General features: G+C 36.3%; 1 long non-coding RNA gene across 1 annotated transcript; it reads right to left on the bottom strand.

The window, feature by feature from the left end:
- Window positions 1–11648: 11648 nt before the first annotated feature.
- Window positions 11649–12176, bottom strand: LOC149255023 (uncharacterized). The gene is made up of 2 exons (XR_016266322.1): window positions 11929–12176; window positions 11649–11705 (listed from the first exon to the last, which is right to left on the bottom strand). It is a non-coding gene; the product is annotated as an uncharacterized LOC149255023 (long non-coding RNA).
- Between the last annotated feature and the right edge of the window lie 10083 nt (window positions 12177–22259).

Here is a 22259-nt window from a genome sequence, read left to right as displayed (position 1 = left end):
AATGTCTGTATGGTATGTTTCCGTCGATTCCACTTCCTTAGCATGAATTAGGAGGTTGAATCATATCATAGTGGCCTCTCGTCGCATGTTTACCTTGGCTGGCCGTTTGCTTAGGTAGATGTGGGAGGAGGGTGTTACAACAATAATTTTTTTTATTCTGTAACATAAGCCTTTTATTTTATTTATGTAAGACTTGTTAACTAGGGTTACAAATTTGAAAGTATTTTGGGCTACACAACTTATTCCTTTTTCTTTTATTTTTCTTGGTTTTTTTTCGTCCTATTTCCCTTAATGCCATGATGAAAATCGAATGAAGGAATTCCTCAACCATGAGGTATTTAGACTGGATTTCAACATAAGGGACATCATCTTTTGTGAACAAAACATATTGGTGGATCTTCCTTGTGGTGACATGGGTGCTTGGAGCATGTGCCTTTCAAACCCTTCTTTGAATTGTTTCTCTATTTGTCCTAAGGTTTGGTCATAACCCTTGTCCAAGCTTTGAGACTAGTCTTGTCGTTGATTAGAGGAGAGCTCCTCCTGATCTCCAAATTCCCATGTATCACCATCCTTGGATTTCATTTTCAACAGAAACCTCCATTTCAAGGATCATGATCCTCTTTCCCCTCGATATGTTTAGGTGTTATGATACCCTTTTTTTATAACGAGGTTCTAGAGTTGGAGCTAAAACAAAAGCTCACGATTGCCTTTAAGTCAATTGGACTTTTGTTGTCAAAACGCTAGCTCACGAATTAGTTTTGATTCCTTGGAAAATACTTCCTATGCAGTGCCTAATTGGTCTAGTTCCATTAAAATCAACATTTTTATCAAGAACTAAGGTATAACCCTGAGTCAAGGTTTCGTCTCTTCCTAGGTTTCATCTCTTCCTGATGGTTAATGCCATCTTTGTTAAGCTCTCGAGTAAATAAAATAACATATCTAGTAGCTTCCACTTTGTTAAGTGCATCAGAATCCAGATATGGTAGTGATAACCCATACTAAACAAACTTGCGTAGGTGATAAAGTTTTGTATGAAGAAAACAATGTCTCTCTAAGGTGGTAGAAATATTTCCCTTCAAACCCGCTTTATGAGGTCCGGTAGTGGAGAAGGATTTTCAAGAAATTGAACCCAAATTTAATTCATGATTTGAAATTCTTAGACCATATTTCCATTTGTTGTGGGAGATCCTCCACCATGTTGGGAAACTCCTATTTAATGATAACTGTAAGTTGTTGGACCGAAGCCTCGATCCCATTGATGGTATATGAAAAATCTAACACAATCTTCACATCTGAACCTTGAGATTTCTTAAACAACAGAATCCATCTAGCATGAGTGAAAATTCTAATAACCACATGATTGGTTCTTATGATATCAATTCCCTCAGAATCCACTTGATTCACTAATCCTCCCATTTTTCTGACTTCTTGAAATAATAGTAGTGGTTTTTTGGTAAATGGATTATGATTCAACAATAAATCGGTGGATGTTTTTTGTAATATCTAATTCTTTGTTATCAATAGCTTTGAAATCAATTAGCTTGAAAGGATATGGGACACATCAAAATGATATTGAGGCAAGTTATTTTCTTTGTGGATTGATATGAAAAGATAAAGAAAATCCTCAACATGTGTAGAAATCTAAATCACTTTGAAACATCATTAATTTGCATACTGCAGAATGTACTTTAATGTGCTATTGAATAAGATATAATTATACGAAGTGGCTCTTGATTAAAATTTCCCCAAATAATATATTGGGTTCAAGGTATCAGATGGTCATGAATATCATGCTACTAAAGTGCTACCAAACATGATATTACTTTGAAAAATGTTATTTGTTTAGAGCATTACAACATATGACATTAATAATGATCAACATACTACCAAATGGAAATAATTCCTAGGTATACATATTATGTAGGTCTTATGACCATGGGAAGGAAGGGAAACAAGCAAATTAAAATATAAAGTTCACCCATTATTGTCCTTGAATTCTATTCATGGAAATAAATTAAGAATGAGTTTAGCGAAAACTTAAATTTTTGCGAGAAAATATGTAACACAAGTGCCGTGTTGATCTTTTTAAGCCTCCTTTTAATGATTGCAAGGACTGGAAACTTGGTAGTTCAACCTTGAACCTTTTTGTAGATTGCCTTGAGATACTTGGATGAAGATCATCATCGTCTTGTTCTTGCAAAGACATAAACCATGAAGCTAGTGCAAAAGAGAAAACAAAGCAATACTATATATTTTAGTCTCCACCAAAATATATTAGATGTTGTAGAAAAGGTTACATTTGATGGGAAATAAATCTAACAACCACAAGATATTTATACATTGGATAATCCTCTTTTGACCTTGGATGGGGTTGTGCTTGAAGTACTTAGTCTTTTTGCCCAAATTTTTTCTTGCCAAGAACCTAATTTTCAAATAAAAGTTTGTTTAGTTGTTCCTTCACAGAGGTTTTCACAACTAACAATCCTTCTATGCTTAGTGGTATTAGCCAATAACTAATTTTCTAATATCACCAATGTTAGTAGGGCATGCAATCAAGTTTTCACTACCGAAGCTTATTCTTTTTTTTTATTTTTTCATTGAATTGGAAGAGATCATGGAGTTGTGGGTGTTGGTGGCAGAGTAACCTTATGCTTGATTAAATTCTGAATGAATTCCTATATTTATCTTGGATTCTAATACAACCTCAATCAACCGGCATTGTTCGTTAATGGATTTATTTCTTCACCGATGGTGCCAATCCCGAAGGACCCATCGTCCTATATTATGTCAACCTCATATGGTCCCAAAAGTATGGTGTAAAACTTGCCTTTGGAATCTTTATATCTTGATTCAAATAGAAGAGGCCTATCTCCCTCTTTGAACCTCTTAGTTTTGATGAACCCATCATGCCATTTAACTCTTTGTTTTCAGGTAAGAGCATTTTGTACCAAGGTATCTTGAAAAAATTCATTGAGCTCATTGATTTGATCTAGTTAATGTTGCTGAGCATATGAGAGGTCCATACCTACTTGCAGTGCAATCATCAATATCTTTATCTCAAATTCTATATGGAGGACTACATGCTTTTCATATACAATATCATAGGGAATGAATCCCATATTGTTTCTCCAATGGCTTCTATAGGCCCAAAGGGCCTCCAGAAGTATATAAATCTAGTCCTTATATGTTATTGGATTATATTACTTAAAGAGTCTTGTAATTTGTTAGTGACTTCCACCTATCCATATTCTTGAGGGTGATTTGGAGTAAACATTTGGTGCTTTATCTTAAACTGTTTGGCGAATAATTGGATGAGATGAGAAGTGAATTGTATTCCTTAATCAATTCTAATGTCTTAGAGAACCCCAAACCAAACAAATATCTCTTCATATAGAAAATTAACTACTACCCACTCAATGGCCTTTGGTAGAGCCTTAGATTTAACCCATTTATTCATGTAATTAATGCATAACAAAATTTACACCTTTTTCTTGGATGGATGGTTGATTGTCCCCACAAAGTTGAGGGCCCAGTTCTAAAATGGCTCTATTAGGATTAGATGTTGGAGTGACATCTTGTATGACTAGACTAGTCACCCCATTCATTGAATTTTTTCACAACTTCTGACATAATTCTTGGCATATCTAAAGATGGTAAGCCAATAATGCCCCAACTGTAGTACCTTATTTTCAATTCACATGCTAGTGAAGTGTCCTCCACAAGGTTCATCACGATATGACTGAATAATTTAATAAATTTCATCTACCATCACACAAAAGGTACACTTGAACCCAAGAATACATAACACTTTGTTTGATGACTTTTGACATTTTCTTGGTGATATATGTTGTGGAAACTTCCCCGTAGACAAACAGTTATTGGTGTTTGAAAACCACAATGAGTTAGTGGATAAATAAAACACATTTTCATCTAGAAAATGATCTTCTACAAGAATGGCTTCTCCTCATTATGGAGTTTAGAGAGAAAGTCGCTGACCATGTTTTCCTTTCCAGGCTAGTTGAGGATGGTGATGTCAAATTATCATAATAAAAGCAACCACCTAGACACCTTTTCATTAGTAACAAACTTATTCATAAGATGGAAAATGGCATAGTGGTTAGTATTTATAAACATGAGATACCAATAATGTAATGTTGAAACTTATTATTAGCATGTACTACAACAAGCAATTCTTTTTTGTTACCATATAGTTCTATTTAGCAGGAGTATGTTTCTTGTTGATAAAATAGATAAAACAAGGTCATCATTCCAAATTTTCCCAAGTGCAACCCCCATAACTATATCTAAAGCATTTATAGAAATGTGGAAAGGTATAGACCAATTCAAACCTCACAAGATAAGTACTATTGAAAATTTTTCCTTGAATGTTTCAAATGCTACTTGGCACTGAGCATTCCAATGAAATTTTGTATTTGTGTCAATAGTTGAAACCAGAGTGAGGCTATCTTGGTAAGATTTTCTATAAATATTCAATAATACCCTATATATATTATAAAGATATCAACATCCTTTTAAGCAGTTGGAACTTGTTAAAATGATGTCTTGGTATTGATCCATGGTATTCAAGTGGAGTATAACCTATTTAAGGGGGAAATTAAACTAACTTAGATCCACTTTAGTTTGATGTTATATTGAGATACATAATTAGCTATAGAAAATGACGATGTTGAATCCATGTAGCCTGTAAAGGTATAACATTTTTATGGATATGTTCGACATTTGTATGGATCTGTTCAGTGGCCCTATGTTCTTTTGTATGTTTTATTTCTATCATTGAATGGATGAATACAAAATGTGTATATATCCATAAAAGCTTCACAACTTCTTGGAGACTATTCAGTGATTCACAAAGGTGTTTTTGTTATGAAACCAACTCACAAAAAGATATAAAAGATAGATGAACACCTTAGAAATTAGCCTCTTCGAGGGGGCAACCTCCTTTACATTACACAAATGAACAATTCTTGGATGATACAAATGACAAGACCTCCTTTCTATATAGGAGTCTAAGGGGTCATAATATAATCAGAGCCAACATAACAATAATAATGTAAGGGCCCAATAATAACAATAGTGGGCTTCTATGGGGCACAATAATAACAATATGGGGACTACATGGGCACAACAGTATAATAAGGGGGTTGTACTAATAACAATAAGGGGTTAAACTAGTAGTATAAGGACCTAACATGCCCCTCTCCTTCAAAAAGTGTTGTCCTCAACGCTTGAGTAGTTCTTGATGCTTCTGTATAAATTCTCGTCCTCCCATGTGGAATCTTCAGCGAGTGAGTTCTTCCACTTGATGAGATACTTTGAAGTTGATCTATTTCGTAGCTTTTGATTTCTCGGTTCTTTGACTGCTTTAGGTTCCAATATGATTTTTCCTTCCTTGTCAAGTTCTCGCAATATTGTCTGAACTAGGATCTTCTGCAACTTTTGAAGGAGTTCCCACTCCTTTGGGCATATGGATATCTGTAAGGCCTGATGTTTGGAGAAACAATTCCTGGAATCAAATGAATAGCATGATCATGATCACTAATAGGTGGGAGGCCTTTGGGAGCATCAAATACCTTGGAATGATTGTCCAAAACGTTTTGGAGATCTCGAGAAATACATGATTTCGATGTGGGATCCTCTAGTGAACATAATTGTGCAATTTCCCCCCGTTGTTCTTTATTTAGAAGCTTTGTCATGATGTTAGAGTTGATTATCTTTCCCAGTATCCCTTCGATACCCCTAAATTCAACTTCCTTTCCTTCCCAACAAAATTTCAAGAAAAGTTCTTGAAAATTAAAAGCTATCGTATCCAAATATTGTAGCCATTTGACTCCTAGTAAAACATCAACACCACCCACTGGAATGGAAAGAATTGGGCTATTCAATACATATTCTCCCACGGATAGCTTGATATTATGGCACTTTCCAGAGAAATTTATGGTTCCTCCACTTGCAACAATCACTTGACACTCTGGTGCTGGATATAGGAAACAATTCAATTCCTTGGCTATCTTACAATGAATAAAATTATGGGTACTAATCGAATCAATCAACACTATTACCTTTTTCTTCTTGATATGTCCTTCTATCTTGATAGTTTGAGGAGTGGTAATTTCTTCCAATGCATTACAAGATATGGTCGGATTCATTTCTTGATGCTCGATGTGATCTTTCACTTCTTGAACATTTTTCTTCTTGATATATCCTTCTATATTGATAGTTTGAGTGGTAATTCCAACTGATGCATTACAAGATATGGTCATATTCATTTCTTCTTTCTCGATGTGATCTTTCACTTCTTGAACCTTTTTCTTCTTGATATGTCCTTCTATGTTGAGAGTTTGGAGAGTGGTAATTTTTTCCAATGTTTTACAAGATATGGTCGGATTCATTTCTTCTTTCTCTTGGGTGGGTTCATGGTGTATATCCTCTACTTTTGATGTTTCTTGATCCTTTTCTTCTTCCTCTCCACAATCAATGTAAAATAATTTTTTTTCAACACACTTATGACCTTTAATGTATTTGTTATCACAATTGTAACAAAGCCCCTTTTCTCTTTTTTCTTCTAATTGTTGTGGTGTAACCCTTGTAGGTTGTGGAAGGCTAGGAGAAACAACACTTCCATCTTTATAGTTGTGAGGGGTAGACTTCTTTGTTGCCATAATTTTTCTTTCCACTTTGTAACAAAACCCTTTTTCTCTTTTTTCTTCCAATTGTTGTGGTGTTGCTCTAAAGAAGGTGTTGCTCTTTGTATCCTCATAATGTGCTCTCATTTCCTCCGTGAAAATCGACCACGTAACAATTTGTTTACGAGAACAAAGCCCTTTATACCATAAAATTGATTCGGTTCTAAATATGAAGATGCAATACATAACTTTTGTAACAGTGGTACACCATGTAGATCAAAATATTGCTCCATCTATAGTATCCAATTTACTGGATCCTTTCCATCAAACTTCCTCATATCACCTTTTCTTGATTTCATGAGCTCAATCTTGAAATGACTGTAACTCTGTACTTTCAGATCTCAAAGTTCTGAAATTATCTCCTGCAGTAGTCCTCTGAGTCCTCTTTCTAATCCCGTAAGTCTAATTAGAATTTGATTCTCCAAGAAAGAGTTATGCCCAATCTCCTAAGATGACCTGATTATATAATGTTTCAGTAGAGAGAACTTGTACGATGTGCCATGTGTCACTGTTTCGACCTTCGGATCTGAAAACTATGCACAACAAACTACAGCCTGTCCTCTTTCTGTAACTTCTTATGAAATTTCAATTTGTTGCTCAAAGAGAAAGTTATGACGATTTTCCCAAGGTCACCTGTTTAGGATGTAATTCGGGAGTCTACAAAAACCCTAACTTCCTCAAATCATATATTCGAAAATATAGCGAGACAAGATCTGAAATTCAGACCCGAGATTCAGAATGATTTCTTCTCAAATGGGTTTTTTCTTTAGCTTCTGAAACTTTGTAGCGAAAAGGTTATAGGAAAAATACCACGATGACCTATTTTAGATGAAATTTTGGAGCTTGCAAAAACCCTAACTTCCTCACATCATATCTCCGAAAATATAGCAAGACAAGATCTGAAATTCGGACACGCGGTTCAGAAAGACTGCTTTGCAAATGGTTTTTTTTTAGCTTTTGAAACGTTGCAAAAAAAGGTTATAGCTAAAATACCACGATGACCTATTCGGAGCAGTGAAACCCTAGAATCCAAAGCTCTGATACCAAATGTTATGAAACTAGCTCACAAAAAGATAGAAAAGATAGATGAACGCCTTAGAAATCAACCTCTTTGAGGGGGCAACCTCCTTTACATTACACAAATGAACAATTCTTGGATGATACAAATGACAAGATCTCCTTTCTATATATAGGAGTCTAAGGGGTCATAATATAATCAAAGCCGACATAACAATAATAATGTAAGGGCACAATAATAACAATAGTGGGCTTTTATGGGGCACAATAATAATAATATGGAGACTACATGAGCACAACAATATAATAAGGGGGTTGTACTAATAACAATAAGGGGTTACACTAGTAGTATAGAGACCTAACATTTTTTAAGAAGAGTAGGGTTAAACAATGTACATAACGATAATTGCTTCTTCATTTTAATGACTTCTTTGACAATCACTTTAATATAATATATGTAATATATTTTCTTAATTTATGTGAAATAATGCGCTATAGAAATAGATCTTTGATGGCTCTAGGATGGTAAGTTTAGAAATGAATAAACTTAAAAGGTAGGAGGTAAAAGAAATATTAGGTAAAATGTAATATATTACATTTTAATTAATATTTCATGTGGTAATAACTATAATTGGGTAAAATATAATATTATAATGTTAATATTTATCCAAGATTTCCTCTCACTTGATCCTTCTAATTCTTTATGTTTTATAAGTAAACTTAACTCCTATGTAAACATTTGATCCCAGTATGGAAGAGAGGTAATGTTTAACCTTAATGTTTAAAATTAAAAAAAATAAAATAAAATAAAATGAAAACATAAAATTAATAATTATAAGTAATAATTAAACCAAATTAGATCCATCTTAACTCTAGATCTACCAAGTGCCTAGAGGGATAAAATTTCTTGAGATGCAAGCCTCTTTTAATGTGAAAATAGATTTGATCTCTCTCGGGGCTTGGTAGATCCGAAGTTAAAATGGATCTAAGCTGTTTTATTTTCACTAAGTTAAAATGTTTGCATTATAATACGTTACATTAATTTACACATCTTTACCATATTTTAATTTTATATTTACTGCGATAATATGTTTACATTAAGATTACACATCTCTAACATATTGGGCTAGAGAGTATCTCTCACTACCAACAAAAAAAAAAGTAATTTTATTTAAAAAATATTATATCATATTTTAAAATAAAAATATTATATTTTAAAGGTGTAGTCTAACTTATAAAGGAAATGACCTTTTTCACGACAATTTTTCTGGTTAATTTTAACCCAAATCTATCAAATATTTTAAGAAATTGAGTTTAAATTGTTTAATATGTAAAATTCAAGCCCTACAAATGCATTCAAAAATGTATTTTAAACAACAACAAAAATCTATTTCATTTTACCGCTAGACTACACCTATTTTAAAATATTATATTCAAAATCTAGAGTGCCAAATTAACTATTTTACTTTACTTTAAAGTAATATTAATTTTAATGCTTATGTAATTTGACCAAGTTAAAATGTTAAATAGGACAAAACATGTTGGCAATGATTTTCTTTTATCTAAAAAATGTTTGTAGTTTTATTAATAAAAATAAATTTACAATATAAACTCCTACACATGTACCCTTAGATGTCAACACATGTACCCTATTCTAAGCTATAAAGTGTCTGGACTCAATAATAGTTTTTCTTTTCGTAATGAATTTTATTCATTTCACTTCTTATCATTTTTTTTATAAAATGGTTTTTGTTCATTTAATTTGTAAACATAGATTTTTAGCTTTAGTTAATTTCAGTTTTCATCTAATTTAATATGATTAATAAATTTTCTTTATTATTTTTATTTTCATTGAATTCAATATATAAAAAATATAATTTCATAAACTAGGTTAGATCTATTTAAATCTTTAATTTCAGATCACCAAGAATTTTTGTAGGTTTTAACCTTGTACAAAAATTACTTGCAAACAAATTCTTAAAACACAAAAAAATATATAATGGTAAAAACATAAAACAAATACAGAGATTTTCCCCAAAATAAGATTCCAAAGTATATACATGTCCAAACATTAGTAAACCCCAATCCACTAACCCTGAATTAGAAGATAACCGTAGTTCCCTTAACTAGATATACAAAATAACATGAATAGAAAACCATCATGCCCAAAACCATGTGCAAACCCCATGCACAAAACCATGGGAAGGTACGCCGCTCACCATCTTTGGGTCTCCCCCCATCCTTGGGTCCGCCCTCGTGATGCCCCACTACCCTGACACAATGTACAACGCAAGCTAGTCATGGAAAGAATCCCTAGACCCCGTACCCCCAACAAGGGGGGCTACCACCCCCCATGATGCCCCACTGTGCCCAACACAATGTACAACGCATGGAGGTAGTCGTGGAAAGAATATATAACACGCTCAACAATTTCTTTTCGACACAATCTCAAGACATCGAGCTAGTCGTGGAAAGAATAGAATAGAATATATAACACTCCCAACAATTTCTTTTCGACACAATCTACAAGGCATGGAGAACGCCCAACAATTTTTTCCACTGTAAAAGAGGTTTGTATTTTAAAACATTTGATCCCTTTGAGGACTCCATAATTAAGATGAATCTAAATTAGTTAAATTATTGATTTTTGTTAAATCTATTATGATTTGTGCATAAATTGCTAGGCATTTTATATTTATAAAAAAATTATAAATTTTCTTTAAAATATATATTCATATATTAATTTTATTTTAATATTTTTTATTGAATTAAAATGTGATAATTTAACTCCTTTATATTTAAATTTTTTTTTTTATTTAACTAATTTCATTTTTGTTAAAATTACAAATTTATTTATATAATAAACACAATTTAAATGTTGGATAAATTTATTAAAATAGCGTATTCATTTATATAATAAAAAATACATTTAAATAACTAAAACTAACAATATTATTAATAATTATATATTTCCACTCCACCCAAAAAAATCCAAAACTTACAATTATTAAACACCATCCATTTAAATTCAAATTCAAAACTAGCACGAAAAATAATAGTAATTAAAACTACTATAAACAAAAGCCCCATTTTCCTTGTAATGTTTACCCCCCTGCCTTTGACGACCACTGCCATTTCCGCACCCTTCTAAGGTCATCCCAACGAGAGATGGGTGAGACCAGAGATGTCTGTCACCCAGTAATTTGCTCATCAAATATAGTTAATTTTTTTATAAAATCATCAATATTTTTTGGTTGAAGTTGTGAAGACTAATCAAGGAGCTCTGAGAGAACCATCAAATTTTACAAGTGAATATGTTTTGAAATTCTAATCCTAATCCCAACTTTCTCCAATAATCTGAACAATAACCCTCCATATTTGTTTTGAAACGCGCCATATCAAACTCATATCATATCAGACATGAGCCTTGGAGAGCTCATAGCCAATGATGGTATCGAGGATGACTTGTATTTTCTAGTAGCCATCAAGACTCTGCTTCATAATGTATCGCGTAGCATTTTCTGGAATTGCGCAACTCTTTTGAATCTCATTTCGGACCCGGTTAGATCTTTTTTTTTTCAGAGAGAAATTTGTATATATGGTGGAAGCTCTTAGAATACAATATGGCTGAAGTCAGTCAGAATACGACCAAAGCCAGTCAAAAATACGGCCGAAGCCAGTTGATTTTACGGCAAAGCCGCCACATATCGCCCAAGCGAGAAGTCCTCCGCAAAGATCGAACCCGGCTGGAGGAGCGAAAGCCATCGGCCCCCGCCGTCCTATCATGCACGCCGAGTGCTGACCCGGTTAGATCTATCTACAGCTGTGATGCAAAACCCTTTCTTGTGAAATAATGTGCGTCAGGATTTTGTTGTCGAAGTATATGGTGCAACTTAAGTCATTAAACTTAGTTATGAGGTCTTGCACTTTCTGCAGATATCTTCGTAGCATGGGATCACGAGGTTGTTGGATCTTGTCATTCACCTGCCATCGAAACAATTAAGTCCACATTACTAATGGTAACCTATCATTGTCCAGACATGTTAAAAAAAATCCGTTACTTGTGTTTAGAATATATGAAAATTGAGATGAACTGTGTATTATACTAATAAATCAAAATGAAAAATAAAAAGATAACAATACTCATTATCATTTAGCCAATGTGATTAAACTTCCAAGCAATGCCAGCTAGGATCAAAGAATTTACCTGTCTAAAACATACCAGGATTGAGAATTTTACGTGATCAGCAGTAACAGACTTCTTTCGAAACCCTCAGCGCCATAGGCCTCCTTCTATCGCCTGGTGTTTTGTCCTTGGATTGGTAACTCAGTTGAGATTGGTTGAATATATCAATGTTTTGTGACAAGGGCATGGAGGTTTGACTTTTAGGGAAAGCGAGGCTTATATCTGTTGAGATTATTGGTGCTACTCAATGTGGCCTGAGCTTGAAGTTTTACAAAAAGAACTAAGTATAAATTTTATTGAACTCATTTTGGGCAGGGATTAGAATAGAGATAAATAACATTCAAAGCCCCAATCAAATCTTTTTCTTTGGATAGAAGAAAAATTCACTAAAATTTTATGCTTTTAAATAAAGAATATCATAGGAAAAACCACGGATTAAGAATATCATAAGAAAAACCATGGATTGTCAAAATGAGAATGAAAAAAGCTAATATTTATTTTTTATTTTTTTATTTTTATGTGATTTGACCCAATGAAATTTTTTACATATCAGAATAGGACAGAGAGACAAACAAAGATGATAATACATCTCTTCCATACTAGGCTAAAAAATTTGTGCAATAAAAAAAAATACAAAATATTAAGAAAACTTAATAAATAAAAATGATGAATAATTTCTAATAAATAAGAAAAAATATAGACAATATTAATATTTAATAATTAATAAATATTTCTCCTTATTAAAAAAACATTTTTTATTCTATTTCACTTTCTTTCTCTAAATAAAAATATTCTTTTAATCGCTTTAAAATGCAATGAAGTACAAATTAATATCCATTAATTTCAAACATAGTATGAGAGAGTCAATAAAAAGAAGTCAGTTATGGAAAAACACAACCCCAAATCTAACTTGAAGGAACAACCTCAACCTAAAAACAACCCTAAAACTAACTTGAAGGAACCACATCAAACACCTGCATGAAATTAAAGAAGAAAACCACACTTAAACTAGCTGACCAGCTGGATATGAATTTGGATTAATATTATACTATCCTATTCTCAAATGAAAATCAAACAACAAAACTGTAACAATTCAATTTAATCTGAGCACAAACTTAGAAATGAAAAATACGGCTTAGGACTGAATTTCAGCTTCAATTGAACTTCCATCAGAATCAAGGATAGCTTGTTGGAATGCTTGACCTCGCGGAGATTTTCCCTCTGTTTTTAAATCTGCTGCAGTGCAACAAGTCTTTTCAATCTTGAAGCAAGAATCTCCTTAACCATTTCCACTTTGAGCTACTCATCAGTCCCATAATTTCTGCCCTAATGCACTATTCTGAATGGGGCCTGGTCTTTTTCCATTTTCATAATTTGTTCACCAAGGAAAGCAATGTCCTCATCCTGCTTAAAAGTTACACGTGTCAGTTACATGTTTTTCCTGCCCCTTAGAATCTTCCCAGGCTTCTCCATCTTAATAAACTACTTCCTTTTTAATCTGAACAGTCTGAAATAATTCAGAACCAGGAAAAAGAGAAAGCTAGCCGAAAAAGAATCACTTGCAGAGGAACAATAAATAAACAAACGATCCAAGAGAGAATAGAAATGGGAATTGGGTGAAAAACATGTACAGAAGGAACAGGTAAAGTCAAAAGAGCTTCCTTTTTAATCTGAACAGTCTCAGATAATTCAGAACTAGGAAAAAGACAAAGCAAGCAGAAAAAATCACTTGCAGAGGAACAATAAATAAACAGAACGATCCAAGAGACAATAGAATTGGGAATTGGGTGAAAAGCATGTACAGAAGGAACAGGCAAAGTCAAAAGAGCTTCCTTTTTAATCTGAACAGTCTCAGATAATAAAAGACAAAGCAAGCAGAAAAAGAATCACGTGCAGAGGAACAATAAATAAACAGAACGATCCAAGAGAAAATAGAATTGGGAATTGGGTGAAAAGCATGTACAGAAGGAACATGCAAAGTCAAAAGAACTAAAGGAATCCATGTAAGGCCAAGCCAATACAAACAATGAGTTCAAGGACTTCACAAAGAAACAGGCAAAAAATGGAAAAAGAGCTCATTTCATGGGATACATGGTCAGATACTACGTACAAATTTAGCAATTATTTAGATTATCGTAAGATGTTTTAGGATTACTAACTAGATATTTTTTTCTTTGGAAAACACAAAATTACATTTTGCAAATGCTTAAAGCAAAATGGTTTCTCATGGCTGCCAACTTTTGGATTTACAAATCTGCTTTTTCATTTTTTTTTGGTAGTTTTTTTTTTGCCTATGGGCACAAATCCGGCAGATTCCTTGTTTTAAAACATGAACAACATTTGAAGGTTGATGTTTCATAATCTAAAGTTTGGATCCATCGGCAAGATCCATGATTCAACAAAATACGATATGGTAGACATTTACTCAGATCTATTTCCACACATAAACGAGAAAAGGTAAATAATCCTTGTTGTACTCGTTTACTACCCATCTTTATGAACTTTCCTAGCAAATTCCTAATGTCCTCAATGACCTTTTGATGCCAAAAAGAAAGGGGGAGATGTGGCCATCGAACCCAAACTTGAATTTTTGTTACAGCCATGTTAGAGGGATCAAATTCCAGAAACCATGGAGTGAGGAAGAGCCCCACTCTTTCTCAAAACCAAGGTCCATGTGCCAATGACAGCCCTAGCTTGTAGGAATGTGAAGAGATGCTTTACCTTTGTGTTGTTTATTTCCAAAGTGGGCATTTCCTCCATATGGTCCTAGAAGAGCTCGAGGTTGGACCATTGATATGGGCTCTTCACCATGCTCAACGTCCTTGTATGAGGCTGAAGTAGATGGCCCTCTGGAGCCCATTGCTCCCCTACACAGTCTAAAGACTAAAAACAAAAACAAATTACAAGATATGTTGTTGCACTAGAGAGAGTCCAACAACTGTTTTACCTCATAAATAAGACACTAAAAGATTGCAAGAATTCTAAGATGCTATTTCAAGATTTGTTTTAAATATTTCACCTTGGCATCGCATGAACCTAGATTGGTATAGATTTTCCATTGAGGGTTTTAACAAAAAATTGAAACCCTGCAGGGATTTTGGGCTTTCTGTGTTGTCCATTGCCCCCATGGAGGGGGATCTAGAGGAATCTTCTGTAAATCTACTTCTTTCCAAGTAGATTTAACTTCAGTGTGAAGCTGTGTAATCAATGACCCCTGCTAGTGACATGATGAGCTATAATGACTTGATAAATATTGTCGTATTGGCTTTGAGCATGTGAACTCTTAAGTGAGTAAACCTGTGGGTTGACCTAGTATTAGCAACATCACTCTAGCCCCTAGGCTAAGAGGGAGGCATGAGAAGAAATGGGAACAATATTTAATTAGTTGCCCATAAAGATTGCAAGAATTCTAAGATGCTATTTCAAGATTTGTTTTAAATCTTTCACCTTGGCATCGCATGAACCTAGATTGGTATAGATTTTCCATTGAGGGTTTTAACAAAAAATTGAAACCCTGCATGGATTTTGGGCTTTCTGTGTTGTCCATTGCCCCCATGGAGGGGGATCTAGAGGAATCTTCTGTAAATCTACTTCTTTCCAAGTAGATTTAACTTCGGTGTGAAGCTGTGTAATCAATGACCCCTTCTAGTGACATGATGAGCTATAATGACTTGATAAATATTGTCATATTGGCTTTGAGCATGTGAACTCTTAAGTGAGTAAACCTGTGGGTTGACCTAGTATTAGCAACATCACTCTAGCCCCTAGGCTGAGAGGGAGGCATGAGAAGAAATGGGAACAATATTCAATTAGTTGCCCATAATAATCATAAGATATGTTTGGAGAACTATGTATGATGTACAATTTGGGTGCACTAATGGTTAGGAACAGGAGGCATGAGAAGAAATGGGAACAATATTTAATTAGTTGCCCATGATAATTATAAGATATTTTTGGAGAACTATGTATGATGTACAATTTGGGAGCACTAATGGTTAGGAACACAATCATTGGTCATATGTTTATTCCACAAGGGGTAGGGTAGGCATATGTGAACAACATTAGTGTAAGGCTAGCAAGGTTTATCATTTCTTCTTATGAACAAGAGAGGGGGATGGATTATATTCCTTGAACAAACGTTAATTGCCAAAAAATTAGGCCCAATGAATTAGCTCAAACAATAGAGTGTTGCGTAAGAGAAGAAGGTCACAGGGTCAAGTCTCCTTTGTGAATAATATTGGATCTCACTCTATGTATATTCCGATAAAAAAAAAACATTTGTAGAAAGAAAAGAAAACAATATTTTAATGAGTGGGCAAGAATAAATATGAGAACAATATTTCAATGAGCGGGAAAGAATAATTATGCCACCCTCATCTTGATATATGAGAACAAGAGTTCAAAGCTTGGTCATAAATTGTGAATTGGTAACTTTGGAGAATTGTTTTGGGCAAAGATCAAGGATCAAATCACAACAATTACCACTATTCACCTCAATATCAACATATTCAAATTTCACATTTTCCTTCCAAAGAGAATTAAACCCACTAGTTACCCTTAGAACTATTGTCCTTTAACAACAAACTCAATTTACTCAATTTACTTATTAGAACTATTGTCCTTTAACAACCAACTCAATTTACTTATAATAAAAAAAAACTGAATTCCAATTTTACTTTTCAAAAAAATCATATTAACTCAAACTAATATTCTCGTCACAAAATTTCAAGAAGAAATCAATATCAAGGTATCATCGCTTATCTGGATACATAAGAGATAAGGGACTACAAATTACAACGGATAGGACAAACTGAAGGATCATCAGCAAATCACATTCTGCTGCCTTTGGTATAAAAAGCTTAAGCAAAAACAAATTATTACTATTAGTAGTAATTATTAGGAAGTTGGAAATGGAAAGTCAAAGTAGCATATAAGCAGGATCCCATTTATGGTCAGCATTTAGACTTCCGTAATTTCTATCTAATATAAAAGCTATTTACTAATTTGTTTTAAAAAAGGCTAAGGTTCCCAAATCTAAGCCAAATTTATGCTTTCTTACTCCCCTTTGTCCAGCCAATGTGAGGTAAATCTCCTGAGATTTCTGTGCAGTTATGCTTTCTTACTCCCCTTTTTCCAGCCAATGTGAGGTAAATCTCCTGAGATTCCTGTGCAGTTGAGATAGAATGCACACATCTAAACAAAGAGAACTGGACAAACTCCCACGGTTTGACTATTTAACCACAGCCCAAATTCCTAACAATGCATTGATATATCTGATGAATTTTCTCGGGAAAAATAAAATAAAATGCAAAACACATTTTTTTTGCATTGATATATTTGATAATTTTTCTTGGGGGAAAAATTAAAAAGCAAATCATTTTGGTATTTTTAGATACAGAAAATCTAATAATTAAATCAAATTTAAAAGTTTTGAAAAATTTACATTTTAAAATTTTTCACATTACAGTCTCATTTAAAAGCTCATGAACTTAATTAATTTTCTTATTCAAGTGGATATTGGAGGCCACCCACCAATTCCACTTGGACCCCACCATTGTTTCTTTCAGTTTTTCAGTTTCCTTATTTGTAGCACAATTTATTATTTTTGGCAGCTTTTCGGGTCCTGAACTTCCGGAGCCATTTTGAGGCCCTAAACAACATTTTTGGGAAAACTGGGAGCAACATGGATTCACCATGGACCATTGTTTTTTTTCCCAAAGTTGTAGTCCTCGGATAGATCTTTCTAGCGAGGTATTGTGTGCGTCAAACGGAGATCATATTCCAAAGTTACAACCCCGAGAAGTTGATGTACCAATTTACCCAAACGTGGCCCATAGTTCGGCGCTTCATCTCTTAGGGTTAGGGTTTTGGATGTTTAGGGTTTTCCATTGTTTCTCTACAATAAATAGGCTTTTGAGCCTCATTGTAAGATAGTTCAGAGGCATGTAGCCGCCACATCTCTCCTCAGAAATAAGCTACCATCGCCCGAGCTAGTTTATTTCTATTTCTGTTTGTAAGCATATTTCAGTGTTTTACATTAATGAAATGAAATATTATTTCTACTGTATCTATGGTGGATGAAAAGAAAGATGAAGGAGCAGGAGATCCTATCAAAATCTTGCTCGAAGAGGCCCTTGAGCAACAAAAGAACACAATGATGGACAACTTTGCCCAGATCCTTCAGCGGCTACCCAGGGGCGGCACATTTACTTCTAGTAGCTACTCTAGAAGCGCTACACCTTTTAAGGTACAAGTTAATTTTGACATTCCCATATTTGAGGGTCAGATAGTTGCAGACGTTGTAGATAAATGGTTAAATCTGCTAGAAGAGTATTTTTCTGTTCATGATTTTTCTAGCCAAAAAAAGACTACTTTCGCTCTTCTCAAAACCACCCCCCACGTCAAGGACTAGTGGGAAACCTACTGTGAGCAAAAGGATGAAAGTACGACTTCACTGTTTTCAGCCGCACCCACTTGGAATTCATTTCAGAATGCCATCAAGGAGCAATACTACCTTGTCAAAAGCTATGAGGATAAATACATAAAGTGGACCACGCTGCGGTAGGGAAGGGACCAAGACGTGCCGAAGTTTACCAATATTTTTCATACCCTTCGCACAAAGTTGGGTATCAAGGATTCTGAGTTGCATTTGGTACTCAAATACCGCGGCTGCTTACACAGGTACATCCAGGATGAGATGGAGTTCTTGGACATCTCCTCACTCAGCACGACGTACCGATACGCTGTCAAGATCGAGTAGAAGTTTAAACAGAAGAAGTGAGACTTTGGATCTGCAAATCCAAAGCAAGGGAAAGGCGCCCCCAAACCACTGAACAAAGGACAAAGCCAAGGTGGGGTGGCCCAGGACAACCTGCCAAAGCCGCAAGCAAAGAACAACACCGTGAAGCCGAAGAAGGACATGGGAAAGTGGTGTGAGTTCCATAAGAGCTCCACTCACAACACAAGTGAGTGTCGGGCCAAGAAGTCACTGGTGGCCGAGCTAAAGTCTTCGGAATCAGATGCATGCTCAGACTCTGAGTCAGAACCCGATAAGGGGATGACAAAGGGAAGCAGATTATCGATGCGGAGCACAACGCCACTGTTCCCACCATGAAGGTCCAGAAGGAGGAACTCGAAGATCCAGAGGAGGAGGAGCGCCTCTTCCACTCCCAGATGTGGGTAAAAGGCTCCCTGCTACAGTTCATTATCGACAGCGAGAGCCAAAAGAACCTCGTTTCGACAGAGGTCGTGAAGTCGCTGGGCTTACTAGCCACAACACATCCACAACCATACATCATCGGGTGGCTTCACCAAGGACGGGATCTTCGCGTGAGCCAGCAGTGTCACCTTCCATACAACATCAATCCCTTCACGAATGAGGTATTGTGTGACGTTGCTCCCCTTGATGTTTGTGATGTATTATTAGGCCAACCATACTTGTGGAAGCGACATGCTGTATGAGTCATGGTCTCGTGCTGTTATTGTTACTTTGGGAAATAAGTTGTACAGGATACTAGAGGTAGCGCTACCTACCGCCATCTCTTTGGTTACTGCAAAACAATGCAGTAAGCTCATTTCCAAAGCCGGAAAATTTGTTTTCCTGATGATACGCCCTCAAGGAAAGAAGAAGACGGTGGCCACGACTTCCAGACAGGACCCCTCCACACGACAACTACAAATGGACAAGGTCGTGGAGGAGTATGACGACAGCTTCACCTCCCCCGCATGGGTTCCTCTGCGTTGTCAAGTAAGCACTCCATCGATCTGACCCCAAGTGCGCCGCTATCCAATGGACCAATCTATCGACGCTCCGTTCTGGAGAACGGTGAAATCAAGAGGCAGATTCAGGAGTTGCTGCAGAAAGGTCACATCTGACTGAGTTCATCGCCCTGTGGGAGCCTGATCGTGTTGGTATAGAAGAAGGATGGGACTTGCAGACTCTGTATTGACTATCGAGCATTGAACAAGACCACTGTTCGGAATAGGTACCTGATCCTACGAATTAATGACCTTCTGGACCAATTGAAGGGGCGAAAATATTTCAGCAAGATCGATTTGAAGTCAGGATATCACCAGGTATCAATCGAACCCTCTGATGTGTGGAAGACTACCTTCAAAGCCAAGGAGGGCCTTTTTGAATGGTCGGTTATGCCTTTCGGGTTGATGAATGCTCCTGCAACCTTCATGAGGCTAATGGATGACATCATGCGGCCATTCACCAACTCATTTATAGTGGTATACTTGGATGACATCCTAATCTTCAGCCAGAGTTGGGAAGAGCACCTCCACCACATCCGATAGGTTCTCCAAACACTGCAGCAACACAAGTTATGTGCCAATTTGGAGAAATGCACTTTTGGCATTACCCAAGTTCAGTATTTGGGATACATTATTGATGAACAGGGGGTGCATGTGGATCCAACCAAGATCCAAGTCATTCGGGATTGGCGATTTCCAACCACTCTAACAGAGCTCTGCAGCTTTCTGGGTCTTTCCAACTTCTACTACAGGTTTGTGTTGGGATTTTCTCATATCACTTGGCCCTTGAGTCAAGTCACCAAGGGAGGAGCGAAAGCAAAACTATTTTGGTCTGAATCTCAACAAAAGGCATTCACAGAGTTGAAACATCACCTCTGCTCGGCACCAGTGCTCACATTACCAGACTTGCAACAACCATTTGAGATCGAGACAGATGCCTCTGACTATGCTATTGGGGCAGTCCTTACTCAACACGGGCATCCAGTGGCATATCACAGTGAGACACTTTCAGACACAGTTCGGAAGTATCCCACTTATGACAAAGAGATGTATTCCATTGTGCAGGCCTGCCGACAATGGAAACATTACATTTTAGGGAAGGAAACGGTCACCCACACAGACCACCAGCCCTTGCAGTTCATACAGACGCAAGGGAAGTCAATGCAGAATGATCACCATCAGAAGTGGTCCACATACCTGCAATAGTTCCATTTGAATATCAATTATAAGAAGGGCAACAACAATAATGTTGCAAATTGCCTTAGTCGACCACCGATCATGGTGTTAACTACCGTGCTCAACTCTTGTGGGCACGAGACTTCTGATTGGCCACTTCTCTACAAAAGTGACCCAGAATTCGGCCACACATACCAAACACTCTTGGGGGGTCAACGTGTTCCAGCTTTTCACCTCCAAGATGCCCTGTTATGCCACTTGGGTCACTTTTGTGTTCCTTCAAGCCAGCGTGCCAAGATGATTTGAGAAGCACACTACAGTCGAGCTGCTGGGCATTTCGGGGTCGAGAAAACAGTGGCAATACTGCAGAAGTATTTCTATTGGCTGAATCTTCGACAAGATGTCGGGAAGTACATCAGATCTTGCACTGCCTGTGCCATTGCGAGACCAACCATCAAGAAGCAAAGCCTCTATACTCTGTTGCCTACCCCTAGTCGACCTTGGAAATTCATCTCCATGGATTACATGTCGGACCTTCCTTCTACTAAGCATGGAAACGACTGTGTTTTTGTGGTCGTCGACAGGTTCTCAAAGATGGCCATTATGGCGGCCTGCAAGAAGAATATCATAGCAGAAACCACTGCTAAACTCTTTTTTGAATGAATGTGGGTACACTTTGGGATTCCACAGTCTATCATCTCAGATCGAGACAGCAGGTTCCTCAGTACATTTTGGTCTAGTCTCTGGTCAATGTTGGACACCAAACTCATTAAGTTCACAACCTTCCATCCTTAAACTGATGGCCAGACAGAGGTTGTCAACAGGATGATCGTACACATTCTGCGCATGTACAACTCAAAGCATCCATGCACATGGGATGAGAGCCTCTCCTATGTTCAGCACAGCTATAACCAGGCTCTCCACAACTCGACTGACCACAACCCTTTTCAGGTGGGCTTGGGATTCCAGCCACTATGTCCCATTGATGTGGCCATGCCATTTGCACCTACTCAGGCAGATTCGGCTCATGTCCAGTACAAAATAGATAAGGCAAACAACTTCATTGAGCACACCCTACATATCCGCCAACAGGTCCATGACATTCTGGAGAAATCAAATGCCAAGTACAAGCAGCGACATGATCAACATCGGGTGCCACACAAGTTTCAGGTGGGCGACAAATTCTGATTGCATTTGCAAAAGGAACACCTTACTGGAGCCTATCGGAAACTCAGACCACTCTGATATGGTCCTTACACCATATTACCAAGGCTGTGGGAGACAATGCATTTGAGCTCAGCATTCCCCCATTCCTTGGCTTGCACTCAGTGTTCAATGTGGACCGCTTTCGACCATACTTTCCACCATTACTAGACACCTCCGACATTGCAGAACAGCTCACGCCAACAGAGTTAAAT

This window comes from Pinus tabuliformis, chromosome 7 (genome assembly GCF_031772625.1).
Source record: "Pinus tabuliformis cultivar Carrire ecotype Pingquan chromosome 7, CPIR1, whole genome shotgun sequence".
Lineage (NCBI taxonomy): Eukaryota > Viridiplantae > Streptophyta > Pinopsida > Pinales > Pinaceae > Pinus > Pinus tabuliformis.
The sequence above is the reverse complement of the archived record's forward strand: the minus strand, read 5'-3'. Positions and strand labels throughout refer to the sequence as shown.